This window comes from Alexandromys fortis, unplaced genomic scaffold (assembly GCF_014885135.2).
Source record: "Alexandromys fortis isolate MF-2015 unplaced genomic scaffold, M_Fortis_MF-2015_v1.1 scaffold_33, whole genome shotgun sequence".
NCBI classification, from domain to species: Eukaryota; Metazoa; Chordata; class Mammalia; order Rodentia; family Cricetidae; genus Alexandromys; species Alexandromys fortis.
The window spans coordinates 2,972,163-2,985,393 of record NW_026067917.1 but is presented as its reverse complement, the minus strand read 5'-3'; positions in this window follow the sequence as shown (position 1 = coordinate 2,985,393).

Sequence of the window (13,231 nt, the reverse complement as noted above, 5' to 3'; positions counted from 1 at the left end):
AGAAAATTAAAAGTCTGTGAAATGAAGAGAAAGGCAAATTGAAATAGCTACTCAGATATGATATGTCGGCAACAAGCAGTTGGTTCTGTCTGTGTTTAGTGCACGGATGGGGAAAATGAGTTGTTACATGTTCTTCACAGTGTTATAATGTGGGCGCTATTTTTAACCTACTTCTCAAAGGCAGACTCCTCACACATGAGCAAGGCAAGCAGTTCCTCAGGACTTAGAAGTCTCTCTGAATAGTCAACTGTATTCTCAAAGACAAAATTAACTTCATTTTGAAATATTGGATATCATCCCTCATGTCTGGAAAGAGTTAAGCAAGGGACAAACCAATATATTTAATTATATTTTTAGAATGATTTTTTGTTATTGAGAGTAATTTTTTAATACAATATATTCTGATCATGGTTTGCTTGCCCCATCTTCCCCAAGATCCTCCCAACCTCTCCACCCATCCAACTCCAAGCCTTCTTTCTTTCTATTTTTAAGAGACAAACAGGCAATTAAAAATAAAAATAAACTAAACAAAACAGAATAAAAAGAAATAGCATGAGAAATACATACACAAAAAAAAACATAAAAACACAAAATCAGAAACCACATTTTAGTAGGGTAAAACCCAAAACAGGGCAATAATACTTTTGAGTTCTGTGTTAGCAACCTGCTGCTAGGCATGGACCTTCCACTTAAGTGTGGTTAATGTACCCAGTGAGATCGCATTGGGGAAAACTAAGCCTTTGCAAGGGTTGTCAATTGAATGTAGCCTCTTTGTTAGAGACAGGAGCTCATGTCCACTTGCCCCTGGCTGTGCTGGGACTCCATCTGGCTTGGCCCTGTGCATGCTGCCACAGACTCTGTGAGTTCCTAAGGGCCTGAGTCCCATTGTATCTGGAAGACACTGTTCCTTTGGTGTCGTGTGTCCGCTCTAGCTCTAATCAGATTTAAACCTTTTTGTGAGATAATGGTTATAAATGGGCACTAAATTGTGTGTGTGGTTATTTTTGGTTTCTTTGTTTTTATTTAGGGCTCAGGGTTTATTTTTCTCTTTAACTGTATTTTAACCTTTAGATCAACCTAGTTATGAAAAAAAGAACTAATGACCCCCTTCAAGGTAAACGCTGAGACGATTTCTATACTGACTCTGAGATACGATCAATGACTACTAATTAACTTCTAATTCTCTCCCACGGCTCTAATTCTATAAATAATTCTGTCTCTTCGTGATGTCCCAGCACGGAAGTTCATTGTCTAACTCGTCACTATGTTGCTATTAACTATGAGCACGGGTTGGGCCCTTTGAGATGAAGGTCTCTCTTTTGCCGGCATTAGTATTCCTGTCATGAATCACAACGTGATTATTGAAAATTAAAGACATAAAGAAATCAAAGTGTGTTGTCTTGGGCCTCTAGCACAGCCTTTGTTTCTTTCTTTTCTTCCCCAATGACCACTGCAGTCATTAAACACTGGAAAAGACTGACTTCACAAGTTGAGCTTTATGTCCTGTGACGTCATCCGTCCATTGGACCCTGCACGTGCTATTCAGGAGTCACTGGGTGTTTTAGATTCTTTATCTTCGCTTACTTGGTGAGGAGGGGGCAGTGTTGTGATACAGAAGGGCACCGAAATCAAATTTTAGAATTTTAATCTGGTCCTTAACAGAAAACCTGGGTCCTATGAGTAACTTCCTTTCTCTCCCTAGGCTTCGGTTTCCTTCTTTTGTAAATGAGATGATTGAATTGGGTCTTTGAAAAGTAGATTTTTCTCTGGGGCAGGGCCACTGGTTGGTTACACTTGGCATGCTATGAGCAGGAGATCTGCAAGGCTGTGTCTGAGCTTTGTACCCCTGTGGACTTGGCACTCCATCTGAGTAGTGGAACGGGTAAGTGTGCGTCTTGAGTGTGTTGCCGTAGAAATGGTAGTCCCTAACGTCTCCTCAGTTTTCCAACCCTATGATCAGTACGCCTTCCTGAAGATATCATTTGCCTTTGTCATGGTGGTGGCGGTGGTGGTGGTGGTGGCCATTAACTAAACTGTTTCTTGATATCCTGTGCAATCATTTAATTGAGCTAGAAAGTGGAGAAAGTGATCTTGAAACACCATTCAGATCTAGTCAATGTTACTTACTACTGCTTCCGTCACCTTCCATCCTTGTAACAAAATACCTGAGAAATCAGCTTCAGAGAAGCGGCGAGTTGGCCCAGGGTCTGGGAAGCTGCAGTCCTCTCCTTGGCCCCATGGCTGTGGGTCTGTGCTCGAGTAGGGAGCGCACAGTAGAACCAATTTGCTCGCTTCACGGCAGCCGGTGTGCTGAGGCAGCTGCCAGAGAAGACTGCTCGGACATGGATTTAAGCCAATAAGGAGTCTTGATTAACACTGGGTGTTTCGGATCCCATTTTATCCCTGAGCCTTTCTCAGGGTAAGCTTTTAAGCACAAAAACCATGTTTTGGGTTGACATACTTTATCCAACACGAACAGTTAGCCAGAAGTTATATTACAGAAGCTAAAAACAACCTTAGGAATTTAGAGACTTTCCCAGAACTATGGACTTTGATGGATTAGGTCTCTGTTTTCACTTCGGCAGGTGGTAGTGTCTACATGCTGAGTTTTACAGCCTGAATGATATTTCCATCATGGAGTCAGTTGTGCTAAGGTCTGGGGACCTGTTATACAAGGATGCAAAGAGAATGAGACAGGAAGGGGAGCCATCCTAGGATATTTTTCAAGGGCATGCATCTCCTTCAGTGACCTCAATTCCTTCTACCCAGGCCCTGTCTCTTAAAGGTCCTACCTCTTCCCAATAGCACAATGGGCTGGCAGTCGAGCTTTCAACACATGGTTTTGGGGGACATGGACCAAAGTAGTTCCCATTGAGGAGTTGCACCACCCACTGAGTCTTCTGCGAGGCTGATGAGCTGACCAGAGCTCAGGTGATTGGAGAGCCACTCATTGTCCTCCTCTGTGTGTGAGTTTACACCTTTGTGACCATTAGGGAAATCCTTTGGAATATACATGAATTGTATATTTATAGTGTATCCAGCCAGTCAAATGCAAAGGATAGCATGTAAGGCCTAAGGCTGAGATATTTTTCACTTTGACCTAAGTCACCTTACCAAATATTTTCATCAAAATATTGAAAAGTGTCTTGGTTTATGAATTCTCTCGTCTGTTACTACAAAAATATCATTGAACTTTTACCGTGCTAGAACATGGAATATTTCCCATGTCATGGTCAGGTCATGGTCACTCATATTTAGCTCCAAAATAAACTATGCCTTAGCCCCTTTGAGGTGGGAACCGTGTTTTTGCATCAACAGATCTGAATTGTAAGATTGTGTAATATTATTTGTTAATTTAGAGCCGAAGTGATGACCTGTGACACATGAGACAGGTGATAGTAATAATAATAATAATAATAATAATAATAATAATGGATTTCCAGCTGCAAGGAAATCCAATAAAATAACAAACAAATAAAATAAAGCATACTGTGTTAGTTCCCAGAACTGCTATAACTATTTCCCACAATGGATAGCCGAAACCGCAGGAGTCTGTGCTTCTCTAATGGAGACTGTCCATTCCGAATTTGGCGCCATAGCGATGATTCTGAGGAATTTAGGTAGGGGCCTTCTATTTCTCTTTCTAGTGAGTGGCCGTTGCCAACAATCTTTGCCATTCCTTGGCTTAGAGATTTTTGCTCACTCTGCTTTGCTTTTGCAGTACTGCAGCTCCAGCCCTGGACCTCGAGCATCCACGGTAAGGAGGGTCACCACTCAGTGGCACCGTCACTCCTACTGGTCCAGTCTCTGCCTCAACAGTCACTCGCTGTAGGTGCCTGGCCCCTTACAGGACAGAAAAAGCCATGTGTACTGACTCACCCCAGCAATTCCAGCAGCAGAAGGCTGAGGCAGGAGGACTGCTGTGAATGACAGCTGAGGCTAAAACTTAAAACTTACATTTTGCGTGTACACAATTCAAGTCACAATGTCTTCAAACTTCTATACTTTCGAAAATAACACATTACTAAAGCATGACAGATCATGTTTTATATTGCATATCATGAAGATAAATATTAATAATTATTTACCTAAAGTGGTATCCATGAATACAAATACTAAGCTATCATATGGTAGGATTTTGTTTATAGGATATCACATAAAATACTTTTATGTGCATATATGCATTAAAAATATTTGGATAATTTCTATTTTTTTCTGTAAGGAAAATAAAGTCATAAACTAGTCATAACAAAATAAAAACACCACAGATAGCAAGATATTTTACATTATTTATAATATTTGTGCTTTTTAGAATAATAAAAGAAAAAGTGAAAATAAGAATATCATTTTAAAGGCATGTTTTTAAATATTGACTAAAAAAATAAGGTCAGCTTTTGTTTCCATGGTTAGTCCTAATCCTTTTAAAATCTTTAGGTAGCCAAGGGCCAGAATCTGAAAGAGTTACTCTCTTCAGCAGAAGAGAAAATATTCCTTAGTGAAAACTGAAGTAACTTCATGCACAGGCCATTTTTGTCTCCAATGATACAGAAGACTTGACCCAATTCTGCTGTGTCTCACTAAATTACAGAGCTAGCAAAGATGACATCAGGTGAAAATCCAATAGAGAAATCAGAAAAACAATGTGAAGAAAGGCACCACTCCAAACATGAGCCTGGGGCTAAGAGAGGCTCCCCACCCTACCCACAAAGGCTATGCTCTGCACACACACACACACACACACACACACACACACACTCTGCTCTGCACACACACACACACACACTGCTCTGCTCTGCACAACACACATGCACGCACACACATGCTCTGATCTGCACCACACACACACACATGTTCTGCTCTATACCACACATGTGTGTGCACATACACACACACACTGCTCTGCTCTGAACAACACACATGTGCATGCACACATGCTCTGATCTGCACCACAAACACATATACATGTTTTGCTCTGCTATGCACCACACACGCATGTGCACATGCACACACACATGCTCTAATACATACCACACACATATACACGTTTTCCTCTGCTATGCACCACACACACACACACACACACACACCTGCTCTGCTCTGTATCACACACACTTACACACACACACACATGCTCTGCACCACACACACACACACACACACACACACTGCTTTGCAAAGCTACAAGGACATCCTTGGTTGAGAACTGAGTCCATGGCCAGTGGGGCAGGAAGCCCCTATTCCACCTGTCTTTCCATTGTTATTTTTGCAAACTAAAGAACTCAGTGGAACACTGAAATGCCAGCTCCAGGGCAGCAGCTCTCTGGACTCCAGCATGTAACTACTCAATTGAGTTCTCCTCCACTCAAAGTCGGAACATTGTGGAGTTCAATGTCACAACTCCCAGACCCTATTTGCCCCATGTGAGAAGGACGGGCATGTAGAGTCTGACATCGGTGACTATTTAACCAAAGGCGGCTCCTTTAAGTCCTAAGGAAACAAAGCCATCTGGTACTGCGCAGCTGTGGGAATACGGAACATGTAGTTATTTTTGGTGAGCCTATGGTTTGGCCGTGGGATATCCCAGAAGACTTTGGAAAAAAAGTCTTGTGGTGAGTTCGGATCAATAGCGCACAAATTGTTACTATGGATAAAGATTTTTCTTATCAGGATGAAGAATGTGAAAAGTTTCTGCACCTGATAAGCCTCTCCGCTGATACAATAATCCAAATCAGACCAAATCAAACTGAATTACAAAGAGCCCAGGTTTAATGGATACCAGCGTTCCCGGGTGGTCTTCCAGCCCCCCAGAGATGAGATGGGAAAGGAAGACCAGAAAACCATGTGTTTTTTCTCTGGGGTATGATTTAAATACTCTGTAGGAGTGGTCTTGAGCATCTCTGGGGAGGGGTCATCATTTGGCAGACTTTCTCAGAGGTGGAGTCTGGACTGAGGCAACTCCTAGGGAAGGGGACTTGGGATGGAACTTTCATCCCAGACATTCCAGACTCTTTGGATATATGGATGCCAGTGGCTGGAGTGTGGCCTTAACCCAAACATTCCAGACTCTTTGGGTATAAGGATGCCAGGAGCTGGAGTAACACTTCCAACCAAACATCATGGAAAAATTCTGTTTCTGTCATAAGACCAGAGAAGTGTCCCCTGACTCCCGTTGAAGTGTGGGGGAGGACAGGACAGCCCGAGGAGCATTGTGACCAAAGCTGCTCTAACAATTGTTCCACACCTTTGCCTTTTGACTCCATCCATCAGAAGAAATATCAAAAATAAAGAGTATACCGACAGAAGATTCGATTTTCTTGTTTTTTGCTTTGGCTGAAGAATTTTCCCAACATGAACAAAACTAGAATGGGCATTTTAAGATATAAAGGATGAAAGGCATAAGAGAGGCTGAAAATTGGTGAAATTTTGAAAAGCCAAACATTCCACAGGGGAAGAACAGAAAAGAACTTAACACACTCTGTCCCATTCGGCCTCACCCCCTTGCCAGTTAAGCAGCAGCAGCCTTCTAGAAACTTCTCGATGAGGATGTAAAAACTAAGCAGAATTCCCAACTCTCTTGAGAAGCTTGAGGAAGACATAACCTGTAGTTTGGGGTACATCGTTACAAATAGGGAACGGTATTGGAAGGCAGGGCCTACAAGAAAAAGGCAGCATTTATGACATGAGGGCTCAGTGTGAATCACTTACCAAAAAAATGGGTTTTCAAGGCTCGGTGAGATGGTTCAGTAGGCTCTGCCAGTGCCCCATCAGCTCCGCTTTTCCTCCAACTATCCTTGCCACCTCTACCACTGGTCCCTCAGAAACCAAAAAGATTAGTCGGATCCACGAGGCAGCTGTTTTCAATTCCAGCCTTTGCTCCCCTCCGCAGCTTGTGGTGCGACAGCTCAGCAACAGGGCAGATCACGCCTCTAGGTCTCTCTTGTTATTATGTTCAAAACTCCTGAGGCTCAACATAAATGTGGCATCTCCACACTACACACGTCAGTCGCCATTTTGACTGAGGTCAGGTAACCTTACTACCATCTTAACTGAGAGCCAGGTGACTTTGCCACCATCTTAACTGATGGCCAGGTCAGGTGACCAAGTCCTGCCATCTTTACTGAGGTTTTCCCTGCCTGGTTCCCTAGTGCTGACTCTGTTGCATGTGTGTTTTGTGCAGTGGTATGACTTTGGTAGGGCTCACCAAAGCATCCACTTCACTCAATTCCTAATTACTTTGTGTGTGTGTGTGTGTATGCATACATGTAACTTAAATGCACTTATTACTGTTAAATGTTTACTGTTAAATGTTAATGTTTACTGTTAAATGTTATAATTGTCTGTTCATTGTATCTCATTCCAGACTACGAAGCAATAAGTCTCATGTTTTAAATTGGTATGTACTTATAAGTCTCTTAGTTTAACCCTGTTTTACCTGTTAAGTTGACAGCCAGTACAGGCAAGCTCAGACTCAGCTCTCCAGGCAGATTCTATACTGTAGTTATACCTGATAAACAGCCCTCAACTGCTCAGAGATCTGGGAAATATAGCATTTCAATATTTAATTAACTTTTCATAACAAAGAGAGACAGGTTGGCTCCTAGCAGCAGCACTCTATTTCCTCCAAAGAAGATAAAAGACAAATGGGCACAAAGCAATGTCCATCATCAGTATGTTTCAACAAGCGCTGACCAGTGAGAAAAACTGCCTTTCATCTAAACTTAGATCTCCAGACAGTGGACAGAATCAACAGTGTAGCTGCTCAGGTCAAGGTAGGCTTGTCTTCCTACAGATTTCTTAATTCACAGGATCTTCTGGAGCCTGCATTAAACAATAAAAGGCAAATAGGACTCTCAGTGACCATGGAGGACCATGATGGGTAGCTCTAGGTGCCAACCAAGTAAGTCCTCTGTTGTTTCTTAATCATTAACTCAAATAAACTTTTATCCTTCTCAAAGACCTCTGATGCAGTTTGACAGCTGAGTTTTGTCAGTTTAAAAGGACAACCTCACCAAACAAATTTTAGTAAAACACAAATACAAGTTTTTAAGGTGTGTGTGTGTGTACCTGCAAGTTATAAAGGTGTGAGAGCAAACACAAGTTAATCAAATTTCTCTCTCATGCTGCCTTCTATAGTCTTAAAAATAGTTTTCATTGTGCAAAAAAATCTGTCACAGTCATTCTGACATAAATATGCTACTGTTTATACAATACATATGCCTAAAACTTATTATTTCACAAACCCAAAGAATTCTTGTGAGTTTCCACGGAACTGAATTGAAGGATCCTCCTTAAACAGATCAGATATATCCCTCTCAATTCCCTGGTCCTAAATTTTTTTTCCTAAACTTAACTTTGTCCTCTGGTCTGCCAATACCTTAAACAGGTATAAAGAGACACCAGACATTTCCATACCACAAACACCAGGCAGGAGCAGAGACCAGCTAGCCCAGGATGTGACCAGCACCCAGCTTTCTCAGGTTCTCCCCAAGATGATGCCCCCAAATAAGCAGGAAGCAGTCTTGAAAATTCACAGTTCTAATTCCTTTAACCTGCTGTGCCTAACCTCCTGCCTTTTTATTATTAAAAAAAAAAAAATAGAGAGAGATGGGAATGTAATGGTCTGTCCTATCCCTTTAAGAGACAAGCCCCCACCCACTCCCTCCTCCCCCTCCTCTGCTGAGGCAAGCAGATCTCCTCCCCCCCCACTGCTTCCAGCCTGAGTTTCTTCCTTTCTATCTCTCTCCTGAAGAGGTAGCTCAGCCTCTCTCCCTTCTACCTACTTCTCCCCTTCCCCTCTCTCTGTTTCTTTCTCTCTGTTTCTCTATCTCTGTTTCTCTCTCTCTCTCTCCCCCTCTGCTCTTCTCCCTTCTCCCCTCTCCCCTTTCCCCTTTCCCTTTCCCCTCCATTCTCTGCATAGTATGCCTAATAGGTCTCTGTTTCTCACCCACCCAGCGGCTCCCTGCCTGGGACCGGCTGCCCCACTGCCGCCACTTGGGGACCTGCAGCGTTTTATTTTTACCATAACAGTGTCCGGTATTAAATGCCTTCTTCCCCCACAGTCCCACCCTTATTGGACCAATTCATACTCCCGTGCTGGGGAAGTAGCACAGGGCCTCACATACTAAGCAGTAATCTGGTCCTGGGTTACTTCACAGCGCATGCTCGTCCAGTGAGCACCTGAGGATGCTGTAGGAGAGGGAATGCACCCAGTTTTGACCTGAAGTGCAAATTTCACTCTTGGCTGTGTAAACAACTACTCTTGGGAAAGAATCCAAAAAAAAAAAAAAAAATCCCCTTAAAGAGCAGGCTTGCTGGTTTAAGTAGTACATTCTTTACATTTTTGGTGGTGGGGAGGGGGTTGTGTGGAGTCGTGGCAAGCCTGGTCAGCTGCATGCCTCTCGTTTCTGATCTCACAGCGGACACACCTGAAGGCTTTTTTCAGGCCTCTGTAGACCCTTAATTTCAGGAAAAACTTTGGCGTGTAGGAGGAAAAACTCCTTGGGTGCCTAGAACCCTTCACGTGCCTGGGTCACCTATTCCTTACTCTGGCAGGGAAGATTTATAAATGTCATTTTTTCTTAATGCCACATCAGAAAGTGCCCTTTCAACGTGCGCATTTGTGCCATTCGGACCAAGGGGGGGGGGGGCGTCTTAAATGACTTTTCCCGAATACATTCAGGGAGACAAATTGCTCGGCAGGATGGGCGATGGCAGCGATGCATCCCCGTTTTTTATAAAGCACTCTTTCTATTTTCTGCGCAGTGGTAATCCGGGGGTTCAAATAAAATAAAACAGAGGCGGCTAGCGCAGTTTCAGAACGCTAAGGGGCATCCCGTCACATTTACAGGCAAGACTCAGGCAACGAAGCCCTGAGGAATTAGACCTGAGAAAATGAGCGCCTTTGGGAGGCATCGAAATAACTATGCCCTCTGAGTTTCCCCGAGAAGCACTACCGAGAACTTGGCCCTAAAGAAAGAGAGAAATGGGTATTCCTTTTGCTAGTACTAAATACAGAACCTTATTCTTCTGCCTAAGGTTTTTAAAATTAGTCATTACCTAAAAATAGCCTCATTATTTGTATTAATGGTAGCTTGAAGTTACCCTTTACTAAGGCCCGTGGCAGAGGCTGGTTTTGCCTCGGAGTTCTGTACTCTGCAGGTGCTTCTCTTTGACCATCATCGTCTTGCCCATGCTAAATAGCTCACGATCCACCCTCGTGTGTGCCAGATGGAGGGGACCGTGCTAGCTCTACGTGGTACCTGTCAGCCAGCCAGCAAGCTAAAGGAGTCAAATTACCCCATCTGCTCTTCCAAATTGCCCTGAGACTGCCTCTCAAATGTTAATGTTTTTGTTTGTTAATAAATAATAAAAGGGCATTTTGTCAACGATATGGCTTGACTGATTCAAAATGTGTGTTAGCAAATGTCTGTCAATAATGAGTCACTCCGCAGAGAAGCATTTCCTGTGCGCCCCGGGTACATTTTCTCTGGACTCAGAGCTCTGAGAGTCAGGAGAAAAAAAAAATATATACCACTTAGGAGGAGATGACATCCAGTCAGTAATTAATGGTTCAAGCAGAATTATTCATAATAGCTGATGTAGTGCTATAAATTATGCAATAGTAACAAAGAAGACGTTCAAGGACGGCAAAATAAAAGAAACAAGACACTAAGAGACCAAAACAAAAAGTGAGCATAGTGTGTATTCAGTTGGGGGTACAGGTGGGGGAGGGTCACGCTTGTTTGGTTAACAAATGCTCCATAAATGTGGGCTATGTGCTGGATGTAACGTGGAGGAAGAGAGAGGAGGATTGCATTCCTGCCTTCAAAGATGCGTCATTCTACCACAGGGAGACAGAATTACAAATGCCTCTAATAAGACACAGTCAGCTTCCCTCAGAGTTGTTAACGGTTACCTTAAATGGTAGAAGATCAACCATGAGACTATTATAGGCAGCCCGGATCCTGTGACTAAATATGGAGTGGTGCTTTAAGTCAAAAGGATGTGGGGCCTTACCAACCTTCTCCTCCACCATTTGACTTCAGGGCTCTCAGCATCCCCTGCAGAACAACAGATCCTCGTTGGCCATTTGTTTGGTGGTGATTAAATGTAAGACAGTCCAGAAGCTGTTTTGTGAATGTTCCTTTACCATGATGAGAAACCTAAAAGCCTCTCTGTGCATCGTGTCTATCAGCCCAGTGATGGTCATTAATGGCTTTAAAGTGTATTAGTGCTGGGGGCATCTGAAATGCAAGCAGGGCCACTTGAAGCCCTTGTAAGGAAAGTAAGCATGGCTCATTTGACAAATGGAGCCTGAAGGTTCTTAGACTATGAATGCACTAAGTCACCCTCACCCAAGTTCTCACTCTCCTGAGTTTCAGTCACCGGTGGTCAATCGTGGTCTGTAAGCACCAGTGGAAAAGTCCAGAAATAGACAATCCACTGGTTTAAATCATTTTCACTACAGTGTGATGTTACAGTTGTATTTTAGCTAGTTGTTTTTCACTAATTTATCACTGTTCCTAATTCATCAGTTAAACTTGATCTTAGGCATGGGTGGGTGTGGAAACACATATGTCTCATTTGATACTAGCCATGGTTTCAGAACTCCACTGACATTGATGATCTTAGACCATATCTCCCAAGCCAAAGGGTGCCGTTGCATGAACAGGCAACCCTTGTCTTATTCCCTGTGGAAACATAAAGTCCTTTCAGGATCCTCAGAGACTTCCTTTAGTACTTCTTTCCCTGGTTGTTACCTTTGGTTTAAGCTTCTAAACTGTTACGTTTGGTTTGATTAGGGGGCATTTCACCCTCCTGTTCAAGGGTCCTATTTCATTTCCTGTGGCCCTGGCATAGACTATTTTTCTTACTGTCTTACGATCCAGTCATCCCTAGGTGTCTGTGGATGAAAATATTCTGCTGGAAGTATGGAATATCAGAGAAATTGTATGATTTCACAAGCAAACAACAACGAAAGGCTGAGCTATTTCTGCTGGAGAAGTCATTCAAACCTCTGCAAGGCCAGGGTTTCAGCCTCACCCTGTGTTATCCCCCACTCTCCCTAGACTCATTCTTCTCCTCCCTCTGCTGTGTCACCTTGCTCTGAAAACACATGCTCGAAGAGGTTTCTCCTTCATTCCGAAATGGCTTATTCAAATACTTTCCTTAAAAATACTTCATTAAGGCAATCTTACCAAAAGCAATCTACAGATTCAATGCAATGCCCAGCAAAATTCTTCACAGACCTTGAAAGAATGGTACTCAACTTCATGTGGAAAAGCAAAAAACCCAGGGTGGCCAAAAACAATCCCGTACAATAAAAGAAGTTCTGGAGGCATCACAATCCCTGACTTCAAACCCTACTTTAGAGCTACAGTACAGAAGTTAGCCTGGTATTGGCATAAAAACAGACAGGAGGACCAATGGAATCTAATCGAAGACCCAGATATTAATCCACACACCTTTGAACACCTGATTTTTGACACAGAAGCTAAAAATATAAAATGGAAAAAAGAAAGCACATTCAACAAATGGTGCTGGTATAACTAAATGTCAACATGAAAATAGATCTATATCTATCACCATGCACAAAACTCAAGTCCAACTGGATCAAAGACCTCAACATGTAACTAACTACACTGAACCTCATAGAAGAGAAAGTGTTAAATACACTTGAATGCATTGGCAGAGGAGACCACTTCCTAAATATAACCCCAGTAGCACAGACACTGAAACTGAGAAGCTTCTGGAAAGCAAAGGACACAGTCAACAAAACAAAACAGCAGCCTACAGAATGAAAAATAACCTTCATCAGGACTGATCTCCAAAATATACAAATAACTCAAGAAACTTGACATCAAAAGAACAAATAATCTAATAAAAACAATGGAGTGAAGACCTAAACAGAGAACTCTCAACAGAGGAATCTCAAATGGCTGAAAGACAGTTTAGGAAATCAGAGAAATGCAAATCAAAAAAGCTCTGGGATTCCATCTTACACCTGTCAGAATGGACAAGATCAAAAACACAGATGACAGCTTGTGCTGGAGAGGACGTCAGGTAAGGGGTACACTCCTCCATTGCTGGTGGGAATGCAAACTTGTACAGCTGCTTTGGAAATCAGTATGGCAATTTCTCAGAAAATTAGGAAACAATCTACCTCAAGACCCAGCAATACCACTTTTGGGTATATACCCAAAAGATGCTCAATCATACCACAAGGACACAT